Consider the following 19,371-nt stretch of genomic DNA (forward strand, 5'->3'; position numbering starts at 1 on the left):
AACAAATAGTAAATAATTAGTCAAATTTTGCTAACATATGAATCAGATAAGTAATTGTAGCATTGTACATGCTAACTTGTACAAGGCTGTCATTATGTCTATTAATATGTTGCGCAAGTTCTAAAGACATAATAGTATTTTTTTTCTATTGTACATAGGAGTCGCATTTGTAATTTAAAAAATGTTACAGATGTCAGCTTAAAGGAAACTAGTTAAAATAATGAAAAAATATTTTTTTTTCCACAGGTGATGCTGGTTACGCCTGTAAATCATGGCTGCTAACACCACTTGCTGTTCCAAGGACAGCTGCAGAATTGAGGTATCAAGAGGCACATGCCAAGAAATGGAGTGTAATCGAAAGAACATTTGGTCTCCTAAAAAGTCGTTTCCGCTGCCTGGATCACTCAGGAGGAGCACACAGTACTCTCCTGAGAAGATAGCGGACATTGTAGTGGCATGCTGCATGCTTTACACCCTTGCTCTGCAGCATGGTCTTCCACAGGACATTAATCCTGACCTAGAGGGAGAACTGGATTTGACCTTAGCAGATCCCAGAGAGAACACAGGCAGGGGAAATGAAGTCAGGAGGCGAGTCATACAAGATATTTCTGGAAACCGACAATAAGGACTGTGTATTAATGTGTACCTCTTCTACAGCCATTTTTTTGTCTTTGTGCATACTTGTTACTACTGTTAATAAAAGTTTATTTCTTCATATTACACTTATTTTTAAATGCTCTCTATCTATGTTGGATCCTGTCCTTGATATGGATGGTCTTTGGGTTTGAAATCCTAGTGTCCAGGGTCCACTGCTTTACAGAACCTGGCTGGCAACCCATATAAAGCACATCTCTGCCAAGCTGAGCAACCATGTTGCACTTAATTTCCCTTCTTACTGGGGTGGTAGTCTCTGGGCTCATGCACACCAATACTATGATACTGGGACCTGGAGATTTTCACAATGTTTTGGGAGGGGGAGGGATGATGGAAAAGGGGGTTGGAAATAAGAAGGGGGATGGGAGAGGGGTTAGTGGAGGTAGTAGTGGAAAGGGGAATTGCTACTGAGAGCGTGGAAGAGTGGAAGGGGAGAGAGATTAGTGGAGTTGGACTTTTGAGAGGGGACAGGTAGGATGGGAAAGGGGTGGTGGGAAATGGATTAGTGGATGCAATAACTGAAAGTGGACTTAGCAGTGGGGGAGTGGAGGATATGGTGTTTTAGAAACCCATGATTGTGAGAGGACGGGAGGGGAAGGAGTGAGAGCAGTGGGGTTGAAGAACTTAGGAGAGGGGTGTAGGAGGATGGGAAAGAGTGGTTGGACAGGTGTGGGTGGAACTAACACTTGGCAGGGTGTTAGTAGTGGGGGATGGGGAGGATAAGTTGCAGATTTCTGCTTAGCTCGGATCCTTTATGGTTGCCCTAGTTTTCTGAATCTTGACCGGCTGAGCGCACAGCGAAGCTGGCTGCTTGGGCACTGAGATAGGCGCTCGGCTAGGTGCCTTTCACGGTGCTTGGGCACCTAGAAATGCACCTAGCTGTGCAACTATATCGGCACCCATGCACCCTGAAAGGCACCTAGTTGAGCGCTTACGAATGCGCACGTGCGTGCTAATACTAACATCCGCGAGGGCGGAACTTCCTGTTTTTTTGGGTGTGTCGCCTATTGCCACAATGTCTCCACCTGCGCGCCAGTCTAATTTTACCACCAGGGACGTCGCCCTTTTGGTGTCCCTGGTGGTGACTAATGAGGACAAACTCTATCAGCGCGCTGGTGAGAGGTAGAACCTGTGCCGAATGGCTCGAGCATAGGAGGAGCTGCAGGTGAAATTTAATAGAGAAGCCTCCCACCCACGTGGGGTAAGTAGTGCATGAGTTACGGGTTACTGGGGCTTGGACTGGGTACTTAATGTCTGGGGTAAGATGTGTAATGTGCATGGGGTGGGGTGGGTACTTACTATCTTGAGTGAGGCTCTAGGGGCCAGTATTTGGATTATACTGCATGGAGTGTGAGTTGGAATGTTGTGGGGCATTAGTGTCAGTTGTGAACTTTATGTAAAATATCACAGATACTTGTATTATTTTATTCATGCATAAAGCGGTGTTACATTTATGTTTGTGCATTTTCCTTTTGTAGGTTGAGGACCTCAAGAAGGTGAGATGGTTGCGCCTAAGGAAGAGAAGAGGGATGGAGCGGATGCACGCTCAGAGGTTTTACCTCTGGCCATGTAGGCCATAAGTTGTCTGTATTGGTTCTGTTTGCAGTGGAATTCACAGATTGGCCCATTGTTAAAAAACTCACATAAAATCTGCTTTAACTTATAAAACCTACATTATGTTTATTCAAATGTTACTTTTTGCATGCCATATTGAACGTATATATATATATATATATATATAAATAAATAATCTCAAGAGCCTACATCTAAACCTTGAATGTACTGACTATGGGTTAGGTTCCTTGGACCTAATGGCTTTTCCCTTTCTCTACATCTCAACTGGTAAACCCTTGCCCTTAAAAAATGAGTGCAAATTACTTGACATAATATTTTTTATTCTCTTGACAGGTGACATCTCGTTGCTGGATGAGGAGGAGGAAGAAGAAATAGAGGCCCCCCCAGGCAGCTGCATCCACTCCTGGGGAGAAGCAGGAGATTCCTCCTCCACCACATCCACAGCGCCCTCACCCCCATCCTGTAGGGTCTCCTCCCCCTCTTTACTGGGGCAGTAGGGAGGCAGGGACACAGACTGGGCAGCTTTTGCTGCCCGAGGGAGGCCCTTCTCACCAGGCATCTCAACGTCTGGCAGCTCGGCTGGAGAAGCCGGCTCATCGCCTGTAGAAACCGCTGCTGGCAATGAGCCAGTTTCTCAGTGGCAATTTGCTCGAGCCATCCAGAGGCTGGGGGAGGAGATGATGGCGAATCGGGCAGACCTTGGGGTTTTTGCTGAGGCTTCCATGCACCTCGTTGAGGTCCAGCAGAATCACACCAGACTTCTTCTGGCCTTAGTTAGGCACATCGGTATGTTTCAGCCTCAGCAAAACCCCTAAATCTGTTGCCCCTGCCCTCCCTACGGTCCCGGCCATTTTTTTTTAAATGTGAATAGTTTTTCTCCTTAGATGAACCCACCCCTTCCCTTTTTTTTTTTTTTATATTGTACATAGTTTAACATTTTTTTATAAAATTATATTTTAATAGAAATGGTGAGTATATCCTTTATTTTCTTAGACTTCAGCTATTAAAAGAAATATTGGGTAGCAGAGAGAGAAGGTGAATTAGTTTTAAAAGCTTTAAAATATTAAACAGTTTGGGAAGGGGGAGTGCTGTGATGAACATAAACTCTTATGACAAATGGGCCAATTGTGATAAAAAAAAAAGAGAGGTGGGTAATGAGGAAGTAGGGGAGAGTGTAGGGAGGAAGGAGGTTTGTGAGAGAGAAGATGGGAGGATAAGTATTGCATGGGAGAGGAGGAGGAAGGGGGACTGGGGGGGGGGGGGAAGGTGGTTTGGGAGAGGGATTACCTTACGTGAATAAAAATTGATGGACATAACCTTTAATAAATAAAACAAGGTGTTTTCTGTGCAAATGTTTTATTTAACATTAAAATAAAATGACGATGGTCAAGTAGCATGGGATCTTCTTAGTGTTTGGGTACTTGCCAGGTTCTTGTGGCCTGGTTTTGGCCTCTGTTGGAAACAGGATGCTGGGCTTGATGGACCCTTGGTCTGACCCAGTATGGCATGTTCTTATGTGGATGGCGAGGTCTCTGCGAATAGACGAGGCTTGCAATAATCAGAAGCCTTGGCACCAGAAGAAAGTGAAGGAGCCAAAATTGCCATCTTCACATTAAAAAGCGATGAGCAGCAACAATGACATCCACCTGAAAAAAATGGAAACATTTAAGAATTGTCCTGAAAAAGTCTTGCACAAGAGAAGAGAAAGGAGGGAAAGTGAGGGAGTCAAATAAAGGAGTGGATGGGAGAGTGATCACCAACAGAAAAGGGAGGGGTTGGAGGGGAGGTTATGTTACTACTAACCACAGGCGGCAGTGATGAAGGAAGACAGACCAGGCATTTGAGTGTGAGAAGCATTTGTACCCGCTGGATGTGCAGTAGCTCAGGATCCAAAACCGTGTACAGCACTGATGAGCGAAGACAGGCCAGAAAAAAGCAGGGGCATAGAGGGAGAGCTGTCAGCAAAGAGATGATGCTTGCAGACGTGAGATCTGTCACCACCAGAAGGAAGTGCAGAAGCTGTGTGCCCCTTTCCATGTACAGCATGAACAAGCGATGAGGTTTATTATAACCTACATTATAAAAATAAAAAAAAAAAAAAGAGAAAAAATATTACTCAAAACCTTCTGCACAATACATTTTCAGCTCTAGGAACCCACTGTAATTTTTAAAGCGGCGCTACTTCACGCATATCCAGCATAACTTCAACGGCAGGGGAGAAGAAAAAAGGATTCACACTCACAAAGCGGGGAGTAGCTGGCTTGTTACGGCGGTTACTACCCCAAACCAAATGTGCCTGATACTTCACTTTCGATGCATATCCAGCATAGCTCTCTGCTTCAACGGCAGGGGAGAAGAAAAAAACTGATACCTCACGCATATCCAGCATAGCTCCCTGCTTCAACGGCACGGGAGAAGATAAACAACCAATAAGGGCTGTATAACATAATCTGGGTAAAAACAAATAAGCATGGGTGTAGCTTGCTTATTGCGGCGGTTACTACCCCTACTACCTCTAACTAATCAAGCTAGATATTTCACTTGGATGCAGCTCCATCACCGCTCTCTACATTAATGGCGGGGGTGGAAGGGAATTAGAACCAAGAGCTAAGAGAAACAGATAAGTATGGGAGAAGAAATGAGGGAAGCTTGCTGGGCAGACTGGATGGGCCATTTGGTCTTCTTCTGCCGTCATTTCTATATGTTTCTATGTTTAGAAGAGACGAGCCATGTAGGAGAGATGCCCAAGTATACAAGGATTTAGAAGGATGGAGGCATGTGAGAGGAGATGAGATTGCATGTGAGAGAAGCATTTGCACCGGCTGGATGTGCATTAGCTCAGTGTCCAAGACCATGTACAGCAGTGATGAGCAAAGACAGGCCACAGAAAGGCAGAGGCATGGAAGGAGAGCTGTCAGCAAAGAGATGATTATTGCAGGCATGAAATCCATCAGCACCAGAAGGAAGTGCAGAAGCTGTTTGCCCATTTCAGTGTACAGTATGGATGAGCAAAGAAATTAACATTCTTTATGGAACTGCCTTTGATTTTATACCATGCACTCTTTTCTTACTTTGTGCTATCCTGAACCCCACCTCTAGCTTTGCCTCTACGAGATGAAGTACTTTGGGTGGCTGATCGTTCACATGCAGAGTTTTGCGGAGCTTGTAAAGTTGCATTAAACTCCCTGATTGCATCACACAGTTTCTGTGTTGAATGTCTAGCCTGCCTTCACAATTTTTTTTACTTGTTTGCTCAAGGGCTGAAGTTCATTCTGGATAGCCCTCCATCCTGATGTCATATTGGCCTGAATTTGTTCCAGCCTAGCAATAAGTTCAGCCGCCAGGTTCTCAGCAAAGGCATCCATGGATGTCCCTGGAGGTTCACATGCAGACCCCTCCTGATTGGCAGCAGAGGTCTCAACCACAGGGGACCCTCTACCCCTTGAGTTGAGAGATTACTCAATAAATGTTAAATTTAGCTGCACATTCTCTTTGTCCTTTTGCGAGTAACCCATGGGCTCGCTAAATAACATTATAGATTCCTCTCACATGTCTTCCTCTCACATGCCTTCCATCTTCTGCTGCAATGGTTTTATTTTCTTGCTCTGCTCCTGTGTCCTCTACAACTGTTATGGCTAGCATCAGTCTTGAGCAAGCACTCAAGGCTTGGCATACCAGGGCTCTCTAGGTGGAAGAGAAGTGAGGTGTGCCCTTGCGGTGGTAAAGATGGGCCAAGTCTTGGCCACTCCGCCAACCTACACGCCCCAGGTGACCACAACATTATGGTGGTCACTGAACAGTCCTCCGACGGTTCCAGCCCTTTCGGACCTGCCACAGGGAGCAGCAGAGGCAGCAGGCTGGACAGCGGTCAGGAAGGCTCAGGACTGAAGCAGTCAAAGCAAAGTCTTGGAACTTGGAGCAAGGCACAGTGGAGTTCAGGACAAAGACAGGAACAAGAGGGATGAGCTGGACCCTCAGGCGCCCCTCACAGCCCACCATAAACGGGCAAACCAAATGGGCTGGTCACGGACCACAAGAAGAGCGGAAGAAGCTCAGAAAGTCACTTAGCACAGGGTAGGGGAAACCCCTCGGATCCTCCAGAGTCTGAACTAGGCAAGGCAACAAGGAATCTGAAGACTCAAAACACAGGAGGAGACTCTCGGAGGCATGGGTCCCACATTGTGACATCTGGACCGGACACACCAGGACCACACCAGAAGCCCAAAGAAGACATAACCTAGGTAGACTAGCCCCTTGCCAAAGCAAGGCCTGAATGAAGAGAAAGTCCTTTTATAGGACAGGAAACAAGCAACTCCCTGGGAGGAGTTCAGATGGGCCACACCAGGCTGGCCCTATAACTGGAGAGAAGAGCTGCGGGCCGACCCCTAGGGAGAAGGGTGGGGCCCAAACCAGGAAGTCCAGGCGAAGACTGAAGCAGGCCTCAAGCAGGCCCCGACAACAAAGCAAGCCTCTTGGGGAGGCACACTCTTGGGGAGGTATTCCCCACTCTTGGGGAGGTATTCCCCAAGAGTGTGGAATACCTCCTCCTGGACTGCTCCTACTGCTGTTTCCTGCCTGTCTGCCTAGGCTTCTAACCATCTTGCCAGGCAGACTTTCATTCCTGCAGGACCTCCACCAGCCCTTCTCTGGGAAAGCCATTATCAGGCCTGCAGGGCCATTAAGAAGACACCTCACCTAGGGGCAGCATCTGCCTTCCCTCCCCTCCACACACACACACACACACACAAGTGCTGCAGCACTTCCCCTCTCCTTTTGTCTTCTTGTCTTTTAGGTTAGTTCATCCTTCCCCTCCCTGTTTAGTTTCTTACTCACCTTCCCCCTCCCTTTTTCTTGTTTTTTTTCTTTCCCCAGGTGCTGCTCCCCTGTCAATGGGAGGTCCCTCCACCTGCCCCCCTGTGGCCAGCACCACAGTGGCTTGCAGGCCCTGCAGGAGAGCTTGCCATCCCAGGCCAGGAGGGAAGAGGTGGTTGGAGCCTTTCCCCCGAGGCTCCTTCCCTCCCCCTCTCCCTCTCCCTTTCCCTTTCCTTTAATTCTATTATTTTTTGTTTTGTTAACTTACTTGGCCTTGTGTGTTGTCTTCCCTACTTTTAGTTTTTTGTTGTTCTGTTGCTTTTTGTCTTCTCCCCTTCTGTTTTTGGCTGTCCTTGTTGACCTATTGCTTTCTTTTTTTTGGGGGGGGGGGGGGGGTTCTTTAAGTTGCTTGTTTGGTTATTTGTTTCTTTGACTTCCTCGTGTTCTTCCCTTGCTGCAGGCAGCTTGCTTGATTGCTTAATAGCAATCAACTGCCTGCAGCTACCTGCCCCACCCTCCTCACCTGCCAGCTCCTCACCTTTTTTTTTTTTAGTTTGGTTCCCCCCACCCCTTTGTCAGCTAGGTTTCATTTTTGTGCTGACCCCCCCCCCCCCCCTTCCTCCCTAAGAAGCTACTGCTTCCTCCCTCTTAGGCCTGAGTTTAAGCCCCCCTAAGGCCTTTTAGTTTTTCTTTTAGTTTTTTCCTTTTTTTTCCCCCTTTTATTTTTGGCTCCAGTTGCCTTAACTCCCTTTTCTTTTCTTCCAACCCCCCCCCCCCCCAGGGCCCAAGGTTTTAGGGTCCTTAGGGCTAGTTTTTGTTTTTTGTCCCCCTCCCCTTTCCTATCCTCTGGTCAGGATCTGGTTCCACCCCCCCCCCCCCCCCCCTTTTTTTTTCCCTTGTTGTTTGGTGTCTTTTTTTTTTTTTGGTTACCTACCTTTGTCTTTTTCCTTTTTGGTTTTGTTATTCCCTCTTGTCTCCATTATGGCCTCCGCTGCACCACAGAATGCCCCTCCTGCTTCCGCTGCCCCCTCTCGCCTCCTGGGAGTGGCAGAGAATGTGCTCGCTCCTTTCTCGCCCTCCCAGGCGGAAGTGGGGAACCCTCCTGCTCCCGCGACTGCCCTCTCCCTCCCCTCGCCCCACCCCTCCTCGGGGGTTGATGTTCCTCCCCCCCCAACCCCTCTCAGGCGGCGGCAACGCAGGAGGGTGCGCCTCAGCTCGCCATCCCTGCACCCCCCTCTCGTCTCTTGGGGGTGGCGGCGAGTGTGCTGGCCCCATTTTCGCCTTCCCGGGCGGAAGTGGGGAACCCTCCTGCCCCCGCGGCCGTCCGCCCCTTCCCGTCCCCCCTCAGGCGATGGCCGCAAAAGAGACCGCCCCGCAGGTCATCACTGCCGCCTCTTCTCGTCTCCTGGGGGTGGCGGCGTGAGTCCTTGCCCCGCTGTCACCTCCCCGGGCGGAGGGGGAAGGCCCTCCTGCCCCCGTGGTCGCCGGCTCCCTCCCCCTGCCCCGTCCCTCTTAGGAGGTTGATGCCCCTCCCCCTCCCAACCCCCCTCGGGCGTCAGCCGCAGGCGTGAAACCCGCCGGCAAGAGGGCGAGGAAGGCCAAGCATATCGCTTCGCCCCTCCCCTCTTCCGGCGGCTCCCCGGCGGCCATGCCTACCCCCTTCCACTTCACCTCAATTAGCGAGCTCGTGGCAGAGGACGGGACCATCATCGCCCCCTCCTCTCTTGGGCGAGGGGCGACCCATTCTCCCCACGGGCCGGGCCCGCTCTTCCTCCTCCTCCTCCTCCTCCCCTGCCGCAGAGGGTGGCGAGCGTCACCTCGCGGCGGGCTAAGGCCGCTGCCGCCGTCGCGTCCGCCTCGCCCGCTGCATCAGCCTCCCCTCTCATGGCACCTCTTCCCCTTCCCCCCACTACCGCGGCCATTAACATCGGCGGTCCCTCCGCCGCGGCCAGTGCCGCGACCTTGACGACCTCTGGGGGCCCCGCGACGCCTCCACCCGCCACCCCCCCTCCCCATCCCGTAGCGGCGCAGGTGAGCTACGCCGCCGCTGCGGCAAAGGGATCGAGAGCCAGAGGGCGGCCCGCCACGCCGATGGATCTTTATTCCTCGGCGGCGGGCTCCTCCGGCCTCACCCTGTGGCACGGCCTGTGCTGCCAATTGCTGGCCACCTCCAACCCCCTCCGCTTTTTGGCCGTCCTGGCCAAGCTGGTCGGGTCCATGGAGGTCGTGGCGGCGGGAAGAATGCACGGGAAGGTCGTGCTGTTCGTCCAGTCCCTCGCCTTGGTGCACAAAGCCGTGGTAGAGGGGCTGGTCGTTGAGGGGGTGTACCACGCGGTGGAGCCCATCGTGGGGCAAGGGACGCGGATGGTCTTCTCCAACGTCCCGTCTCATATCCCGGACGCCCTCCTCCGGCTCCATTTCCCGGTGGCCCGCTGGGATGGCCTTCACCACCCCCATCACGGCCATCCCAGCGGGCCACCGGGAGCGGGAGCTGCGGCACGTGTCCTCCTACCGTCGGCAGGTGTGGATACATCTGCCGGCGAAGGGGATGCAGACCGAGGGGTGGCGTTACGTCACCTTCCAGGGAGTGCCCTTTAAAATCTATTGGTCGGCGGAGGGATCTCTGTGCCAGCATTGCTGCGGGCTGGGGCATTCTCTACAGGAGTGCCCCGGCCACCTCTCCCAGCTTTCAGGGCGGCGGTGCGAACCTCCGCCACCGACGCACCCCCTGGTGCTGCCACCCCTCTTAGGGCCGAAGCCGCGGCTCCCTCGAGGGCGTTCGCCCGGCGTGGGACCACGACGCCCGCGTCTGCCCCCACCCAGGACCAACAGGGCTCCACCGCCACCACGGGATCCACCATCACCATCGGCGCACCCCCTCAGCCGGCGGCCGCTGCCGCCACTCTCCCCATCGTGGACCAGCCGCGACCTGACGGGCCCGACCCCAAGGCCCTTCTCCCCGTGACTGCGCCGCTGTCCTCCAGGCAGCGGCACAAGAGGGAGAGGGCCAGCGCCAGGGCCGAGTGGGCGGCTGCCCCTGCAGGAAGGGGTCTAACGATTCCATCTAGTGGCCAGCAAGGGGTCGCCGATCCCCCGGCCCCTTCCGCGGTCGCCCCTGGGCCACGGCCCACCGCTGCTGTTATCCCAGAGCCCCCTGTCGAGGGGAGCTCCAAGGCCCCCAGCATCATACTAGAGCAGGGAGAGGACGAGGCGAAGGGGACGGGCCCCGTAGACAGGGACTTAGGGCCGATCCCCGCCTCCGACTCCGCGCCTCCCCCATCTCCCACCTGTTTCATGGAGGTGGGCGACTGCGAGGACGATGAGGCGGCCTAGTCTCTTCCCATGGTCAGCGAGGACTGCGTGAGCGCGCTGGAGGAGATGGAGGCGTCGCCGTCGCCTCCTCTGCCCGCTTACCAATCGGAGCGCACCAGCACCTCCGCTCTATTGACTAAGAAGCGGAGGAAGCTCACGCGGGGAGAGGCTCCGGGCGATGATCCTCGGGCCGCCCCCTCCTCGGATGAGGAGGGGCCCGACCCGGGAGCGAAGCCGGCCCTCTCCCTTACACCCCCGACAGCTAGCTTAGAGGAACCCCGCCCTGCTCGCGAGGTGCCCGAGGCACCCCCTCCTTCTCTCCCAAGTCCAATGCCAGTCGACGAAGCAGTTGTCATCGCCGTGGAGGCTGTGGGCGAGGGGGACGGGCCCTCGGAGCCTCGGTCTGGTCTTCCGGGCGGGGAGCTAGAGCCGGCCCCGGGGATTAGCCCCGAGGCCCTGGAAAGCGGGGTCTCCCCAGATGGCGGGGAAAACACCGGGGACCCGTCGGGCGGGCTCCAGGAGGGATCCGAGGGTGAGGGACAGATAGCATTATCCCCGCCCTCCCCCGTGGGAGGTATTTCGTCTACCTCCCCTGAGGCCCGTCCTCTCCCGTCCCTAGTACAAGAACCCCCACCGCCACCGCCCCCTCCTGGCCATCAGGAGGCAGGTGAGCCCCCGCCGCCGCCGTCCCCGGCTGGGGAGCCCCCTCCGCCGACCCCCACCGAGCCTGCCGTCTCCATCGTGGTCCCCCCTCCCGTCCTGATGGGGGGGGCCGGCTCGGTGGGCGAGGCGGAGGAACCTCGGACCGTGGAGGTGTTGCCCCCTGAACCCCCTCCTACTATCCTTCCTGCCCCGGCTCCGCAGGTGGTGGGGCCGGTTGAGATTCCGCCTCCGGAAGGGGCCCCGTCTCGGCGGGGTCCCGACCGAGCACGGGGCCCTCCGGCCTGCCCCTGATGGAGCTACTGTCTGGCCTTCTCCACCCCCTTCCTCCCTCCCCTTCCTCTCCCCCTCTCTCTCTGATCTGGAGGAGAGGGAGGTCCTCTCCCTTCCGCCTCCGTCCCCTTCTGCCCCTTCGGAGCGGGTCGCCCTCGGGCCCGCTCCGTCGAGTTCCCTTCCGATTCCCCGGACCCCCCTTCCTCCCACCCCTACTCCTCTCGCTCCCCTCCTCTCTCCCATCCCTTCCCTCCTTTCTTTAGTTCGCCCTCCCTATCCCTCTTTCCCTGCCCCGGGTGGCCCGGCACCCTCCCGGGGGGAGGGAGAGTGAGCGCGGTCGTTCGTCGTCCTCCCGGAGGAACCGCCGGAAGAACTCTCGTTCCCGGAGTGCTCGTTCCGAAGTTCGCGGGAACAGGTCCCGGTCTCCTCCGGGGCCGGGACCTGGGGGACCTGACGATGCGAGGAGTAGGGGGCGAGTATGAGTGGGCGAGCGGCCGAGGAAAGAAGGCCGCGCGTCGACATGGGACGCACCGGCCTCTCGACCACCGCTCAACCCCGCAGACAGCTCTGACCCCTTCCGAGGTAGGTCTGCGCTCTCGGCTCAGTCGGGGAGGGGGACGTGGAGCGGGCGGCTGTACCGCTCCTCAGCCGTCCCCCGCCCCGGCAAGGAGAGATCTTCAACGGTCACGACCGCCCGTGCGCGCTTCGGCCGGCTCTGTGACGGGGCCGGTCGTGCGCGTGATACCCGAAACCCCCTCTTGACAGAGAATGGCTTTCACGTTCTGCACCTTTTACACCAACGGCTGCCAGACCGGATTCCGCAGGCACTGGGTACTTTCCGCCCTCAAGCGCGGCGGGTACTCGGTGACCTTTTTACAGGAGACCTATACCACTCTGGCCGCCGAAGCGTCCTGGCGACTGAAGTGGGACGGCGAGATGGCCTTCAGTCATGACTCGGGAGTGGCTGGCGGGGTGGCCGTCTTGATTTCGCGAGTCTCGCAGGCGGAGGTGCTGAGCGTCGAGGCTGTCGTGCCGGGCAGGACACTACACGTGAGGCTACGCTTAGAGGGAAGCTGCATGGTGAATTGCGTCAACGTGTACGCCCCTTGCGGCTCGGCCGAACAAATGGTATTCTTTCGTCAGTTGTCCGACCTCTTGGACTCGCTGGACCCCGACGTCACCCTTGGCCCGCTCGATCGGGGGGGGGTGTACGCGAGTTCTCCAGTGTGCAGGTGGCCCTTTGGGAAGCCGTCCTGCGCGGCGGTTTGGCGGATGTCTGGCGTGAGCAGCACCTGGACGTCTGCTCCGGCTTCACCTTCGTAAGGGTGTGTGTCGCTCCCGCATCGACCGGTGGTATCTGTCCCGTTGGCTGATGCACAGGGCCACGGAGTGCACGGTGGAGCCGGCCGCCCTCTCGGATCACCACATGGTGGTCCTGAGGGTCGTGCTCAGCCTCGCGCACCCCAGGTCGACCCACTGGCACTTCAACAACTCGCTCCTTCAGGACGATGAGTTGGTGGCAGCGGTGCGGGAGTTCTGGGTGGACTGGCGCCGCCAGGAGGCGGACTTTGCTTCTCTCGCTCAGTGGTGGGACGTGGGAAAGGTCCGTCTCTGGGTTCTTTGTCAAGAACGCGCCAGGGGCGTGAATGCCGAAGAGCACCTTGCCATCCGTCGCCTCTCGGGGGAGGTGATGGAGCTGGAAGGGCGCCTCGGCGACGCTCGGGGACCAGGAGGCGAACTGGCTGTGCTCCTCGAGTACGAGGAGAAGAAGTTGACCCTACGCCACCTCGAAGAGCGGCGAGGACACGGGGCCTACGTGAGGTCACGAGTCCAGATCCTGCGGCAGATGGACCGCGGCACACCCTTCTTCTACGGGCTGGAGAGGCGGAGGGGTAACCGGAAGCAGATAGCGTGCCTGCTGGCTGCCAACGGGACCCCCTTTGACGAACCGAGTAAGATCAGGGCGGAGGTCCGCGATTTCTACGCGGCTCTTTTTTCCCTGGACCCGATCGATCCGAATGCTTGTCAAACCCTATGGGAGGGGCTGCCGGCGGTGAGCAAGGTCAGCCGAGCCTGGCTTGACCTACCCTTGGGCCTGGGAGACCTCGTCGAGGCTCTGGGCCGGTTGCCAAGAGGGAAGTCCCCAGGCATCGACGGGTTCACCGCCGAGTTCGTCTCTTTCTTTTTTGACATCTTAGGGCCCGATCTCCTGCAGGTCCTAAACGAAGCCCTCGAGACGGGATTCCTGCCCCTTTCTTGCAGGCGCGCGGTGCTCACCCTCCTGCCTAAGGCGGGCGACCCTCGCTGCCTCAAGAACTGGCATCCCGTCTCCCTGCTCTGCACGGATTATAAAATTCTGGCCAAGGCGCTCTCCCTGCAGCTGGCTTCCGTGCTGACGGAAGTGATTCACCCCGACCAGACCTACACGATCCCCGGACGCACTATTTTCGATAACATCTTTTTGGTCCGGGATCTCATTCATCACGCCCGTAGGTCCGGTCTGTCGGCGGCCTTTTTGTCCCTCGATCAGAAGAAGGCCTTCGACAGGGTGAATCACGACTATCTCATGGGAACTTTGCGAGCGTTCGGTTTCGGACCCAGGTTCGTGGGGCATTTCCACCTCTTGTACTCGAGGGCAGAGTGTCTGGTTAAAGTCAACTGGTCCCTGGCGGCGCCTCTGGCGTTTGGGCGGGGAGTGCATCAGGGGTGCCCCCTCTCGGGTCAGCTCTATGTCCTGGCCATCGAGCCGTTCCTGTGTCTTCTGCGCAGGCGGCTCATTGGTCTGGTGCTGCAAGAGCCCGAGCTGCGGGTCACCCTTTTGGCCTATGCCGACGACGTGCTCCTAGCGGTTCAGGACCCGCTTGACCTACAGAGGGTGCGCGACTGCCAGCAGGTCTATTCCGCAGCCTCATCCGCTAAGGTCAACTGGGACAAAAGCTCCGGCCTCTTGGTAGGGCCACAGGGGATGGACACCCATCTCCCTGCCCTGTCGTGTGGCAGGGAGACCCTTAAGTATCTCGGCGTCCACCTGTCCGTCGCGGATGCTACCACCTCCGTTAACTGGAGCGAGCTCGGAGAGAAGCTTGAAGCTCGCCTCGGGGCGTGGAGGGGTCTGCTGCGTCTAGTGTCTCTCCGGGGTCGGGCCTTGGTGGTGAATCAGCTGCTGGCGAGCATGCTGTACCACCGCCTCACCGCCTTGAGTCTGCCCCCGGAATTCCTCGCTCGTACTCAGAAGAAACTGCTGGACTTCTTTTGGGGCGGCGGGAAGCACTGGGTCTCTGTGGGGGTCCTGGCTCTCCCATCGGGAGAGGGCGGTCACGGGCTCGTGTGCCTGAGAAGTCAAGTGCACACCTTCTGTCTACAGGCCCTGCAGAGCTACCTGTACGCAGACCCCGCTCCGCGATGGCGCCCACTGGCGACCCATTTTTTGCGCCAGACTGGCAACCTGCAGTACGACTGGCAGCTGTTGGTCCTCGACCCGAGCGGCTTCACCCCCAAGAGGCTCTCGCAGCTGCCGGGATTCTACCGAGAGATGCTGAAGGCTTGGCTGCTGCTGGGACTGACCAAGGGGTTGCCGAGCAGGCCGGGTGAACTCCTGGGGGAACCCCTCCTGCACAACTGCGGTCTCAGTTTGGTGGGGCTAGAGGAGAACGCCAGTCTGCGACGCTACCTGGTCGGTGCTCGGGTGACCAAGGTCGGGGACATGCTAGATGCCCCGCCTCAAGTCGTCGGCCACATTCTCAAGTTTGTGCCCGCCGCTCTCCGTATTCTAGCGAGAGTCGTGAGCGAGGCGGGCCCGACTGCACCCCCCGGCCCCCCGGAGCTGATTATAGGGCCCAGGTTTGCCAAGGACAGCAGGCCCCCTCGCAGAGCTGACGCTCCTCCTTGCGCCCACAGTCTTAGCAGGCTGTGGGAACTGCCCGTAGCGGACTTCTGGACCGTGTCCCGGAGGGTCCTGGGCTGGCTGGTGCTACATACCTTGCATCACATCGCCCTCGCTCCGAGGCCCGACACTCCCTGGCGGGAGGTGTTGCCGCCGAGGAGCGGGGATGGGAGTGGGCCTCGCTGGGGATCGTTCTATTCTGAGCTGATCCCCAGCTACGAAGGGGACCGCTCCTGGAGGTTGGTGCAAGGGGGCCGGGGCCGTGGCCACCGGCCGGTTCAAGGTGCTGGTTTTCAGGGAGGATCCCTCTGTCCATTCGGCTGCGGGCAGGACCTCTTCCACCTGGGGCTTCAGTGCCCCAGGCTCACCCCCTTCCTGTCCTTTTTGAAAGGTTTATTTTTGGGCTTTTGGTTACATTTCACCCCGCACCACCTCATTTACGGGTACGCACTTAGGAGGGGGCCTCTGCGCCAGAGGGACACCTTGGTCAACTGTCCACCACCAGATCCTCAGTCTGGCGGTCGCGGCAGGAGATGTTGGCTGAGGGCCGGTCCCTTGGGTGCGAGGTCCTCTTCTGTTCGACGGTGCGCACCCGGCTGAAAGCGGAGCACTTCTGTGCGCTGTCCGCCGGGTGGGTGGAGGAGTTTACCCACCGGTGGGCAGTGGACGGGGTGCTCTGCTCCCCTCCCCTCCCTCCCCTTTTTGAGTTAATCCCTTTGATTTGAGCTTTTTCTGTTGTAGTTTCGTTTTATTTTCGTGCACATTTTGGGTGTCCCTTTCCCCTTTTCTTTTCCTTCCCTCCCCTCACCCCCCGCTAAGGATCAAAGCGTGAGGGTGAGGGGGTCCCTCCCCTTCCCCCCCCTTTTTGGTCCCGTTAGGGTCCCTTCCCTTCCCCTGTTTAGTCGGCAACACCCGCCCTTTCCCTGCCCCAACCCCCGCCCTATCAGCGGAAATTGCGGGCCCCCTACCCCAAGGTCGTCGCTCCCCTATCCCCCCCCCCTTAGCATAGGGTACGGCTGTCCCTTGCCAACAGGTGGCATTGGCGAGGGCTGCCGCCCTGTGTTCCCCCCCCCCCCTCCCCCCAGCGGTATGCTGGCATAGGCAGGGTTGCCTGCCTGTCGGGCCCTGCGAGTGGCCGCTTGATGGGGCTGGGTGCAGGTAAGTCCAGGATCTCACCATCGGCGGTAGGTCTTTCTGGTTGTTCTAGGCCACAGGGGTTCCTGTGGCCTTTTTGTTAAGGCTCCCTTCCCCTCCCTTGCTTTTTCTATTAGTCTCAGGCACCCTCTCTAGGGGGCGCCTGAGAACCGATGTCTCCTCTTTTTTGTTTTTGGACTTCCCCTCTTTTGTTTTCTTTTTTTGGGGGGCGGAGTGCCTTCGGCCACTCCTGCCTCCTTCCTGCCTTAAATAGTCCAAACCAGGAAGTCCAGGCGAAGACTAAAGCAGGCCTCAGGCAGGCCCCGAGGACGATGAAGGCCTCCCAGGCCATGGAGCAAAACCTGGGCAACCAAATCAGGCGAGGCCCCGGCTTCGGAGCGGTCTCCTAAACCTCTGTGCTATGCCCACAGACTCCGTCTGCAGTGACTGTGTCTGTCCCTCCTGTATGGACCCCTGTGATAAAGGCCCTTTGTAGAGTGGTCCTTATCAGATGTTCTCCTTCTGTAAGGTGAAGCTCACATAGTGGCCCTCCTCCTGTCTGGCACTGGGACCTTTCTATCTGGGCCACCTTGGCTTTTACAGCTAATCTGGTGTCACGCCAGTGATGCTTTAATTGTTCCACTGACCTGTTTGCCACGGACAGGCCGCTTATGTCTTTGGCTATACTCTCCCATATTCTTCTCTTTGCCCTGGTGGAAGTTTTCTGTCCAAAGAGTGCAAGGTAGTTGTCACACACCTTCCTGGCAAGCAGATCCTTTTCTTCATCTGTGAAGCCTGCCTCCCTCTGGCGCCTTTTCTCCTCCACATTACTGGGACCAGCTTGCTGTGGCTCCCTATCTCCCTGACCAGTACTCCCTCTCCCCCCTCCCCTACTCCATACTCTCTTTCCTCCACCCGCCTTCTTTTCCCACACTCCCACCCCCAGCTGCACCCTCAAACGCTTGCTCTCCCCTCTCCTCCTGCCCCATCTGCCCTCCCTGACTACATTTCCCGCTCTCCCCTGTACAGCCAATGCTACATTTCCTGCACTTACTGATGCAGCCTAGAGCAGCATTGCTTTTCCAGCTCTTAAAAGACCCACCATTATAGCTGCCATGTGGTGGGAATTATGACCCATGAAAATTATTCGCCATTTTTTCTGTTAACACACAGATATTTACATTAATAAAAATAAATTCCAGAGACATACTTTTACCGAACAGGGAGACATGTTTGCGGCCAGATTTGTGATTAGCTAGGTGGTTTTCTGAGTGCCCTAGCGTACATATTGGTAATTAGTTTATGACCGACCCGCTGATCGCCTAAGTCAGTATCCGAGAGGCCAAACACACGGCCAGAAAAGCACCTTTCTCAGTGCCTGAGCAGCAAGATTAACTAGGCGCCTTTCTGGGCTCCCGATCATATAGATTTGCAACCAACTAAGCGCCTAGCTCAGCACCTGAGTGGCAAGATTAGCTAGGCACCTTCCTGGGCGCCCGTTCATATAGATTCACGACCCAGATTCGCTCTCAGCTGAACACCTACCTTGCTGCCATGCAGTTATCACCTTTTCGTTTTTAGGCTTGGATTTTCAGCGCGGGTTTTCAACGCGGATGCAGCCGCTTATTACATAGGGCCTTACCGCGCTTAGGTACGCGCAGTTCTTCATGACCGTGCGGGTTTCTGAGTGCAAATCATTTACACAATTTATATTTTTACATCCCGTGGAAGCAGCAGGCTTAGCCGCGTGCGGTGATCAAAAGCCGCGCTCATAACTAACCCCTTTTTTTCTGCTGGTCTTATTACATTGGCCCCCATACTGCTGTAGCTCATTTGTTGCACCGGTGAAACATAAATTGAATGAATGAGCCTGAAAAATAACTACTTTAGGAGGTTAAATGAAACTATATTGCTATATAATTCTAGCCATTTTTCATTCTAGTCCTTTGCAGTCCACTAACATTTAAATACCAGTCTTGTTACACATTGTTAACATAGAAACATGATGGCGGAAGAAGACCGTTTAGCCTATCTAATTGGTCCATCTGCCCAATTAATTTAACTTTACAATTCCCATCACTACCTCAGAGATCCCCTGTATTTATCCCATGCTTTCTTGCATTCAGTTACCATTTTTGTCTCCACCAAAGTGAATAAACCCAGAGAAAGAGAGAGAGAGTGTTTTCCCCTTGCAGCTTTGGGCCCTGGAATTTCAGCCCCCATATGAAGAATCCACAGTCCAGAGCTGAATGGACTTGTGACTGTGTATGGGGACTTAGCCCCAGGACTGAGTGTGACCCCTGCACATTTCAATCAAAACTCTGAAGCTGGGGCTACTTTAATTTAAGTGTGCATTAATTTTCACTGTAATAGGGAAACCAGAAAATCTGGTTGAACTATGTGAGGAGAACAGAGAACTATTTTATATTAACCACAATGAAAAAAAAAAAAGAAAAAAGAACAAACAACATAAAGTGAATCACCCTGAAGTTACTTTCTTTTTCATACTGATGATCTGAGAAAATGGTTTATATAAAGTGAGGAACAGGTTTTGTATTAGAAAGGCATGATAGTTCTGATTTCTTCTGCAGACATTAGTAAAAGAGAACTAAACAGACACACAAATCTCAAACTCAGACATGGAAACTGGAGAATATATGACAAAATCCCTATTTGTTTGGCATATGATATGAAGTTCTGGATTGTGAATAGGGTTTCTGACTATGATTTTTCACTCCAAAATGCTCAGACATGTTACAGATTCCTCGTGATTGACATACCTTTCAAAATCTGCTGACAGCTTTTCCAGTTACCTCAATACACAACATATGTTACGCGCCCCGCCCGCGGCCATCCTGCGCACGGGACCGCTCACCTGCATAGTTCCTCAGCGGGTCCCGGAACGACCTCCCTCACGCTAGTTGCTAGCCCAGCTAGGCCCCAGCATCCCGCGGCGGCGGTCGCCGGTCCTTTCACTGTGCGCCAGGCCTCATGCCGAGGTTCGGTGTCTCCCTCCATGCTAGCCACGCCCATACGCGCGCGCATGCGGACTGCCCCGACACTTGTAG

The 19,371-nt window shown here is 55.3% G+C and overlaps 1 long non-coding RNA gene across 1 annotated transcript; it reads right to left on the reverse strand.

Moving 5' to 3' along the window:
- Nucleotides 1-3,638: 3,638 nt before the first annotated feature.
- On the reverse strand, nucleotides 3,639-7,455 carry LOC115092734. Its single transcript, XR_003857065.1, has 3 exons — nucleotides 7,310-7,455; nucleotides 4,093-4,301; nucleotides 3,639-3,875 (listed from the first exon to the last, which is right to left on the reverse strand). It is a non-coding gene; the product is annotated as an uncharacterized LOC115092734 (long non-coding RNA).
- Nucleotides 7,456-19,371: the final 11,916 nt, after the last annotated feature.

Source organism: Rhinatrema bivittatum, chromosome 5, assembly GCF_901001135.1.
Source record: "Rhinatrema bivittatum chromosome 5, aRhiBiv1.1, whole genome shotgun sequence".
Classification (NCBI taxonomy): domain Eukaryota; kingdom Metazoa; phylum Chordata; class Amphibia; order Gymnophiona; family Rhinatrematidae; genus Rhinatrema; species Rhinatrema bivittatum.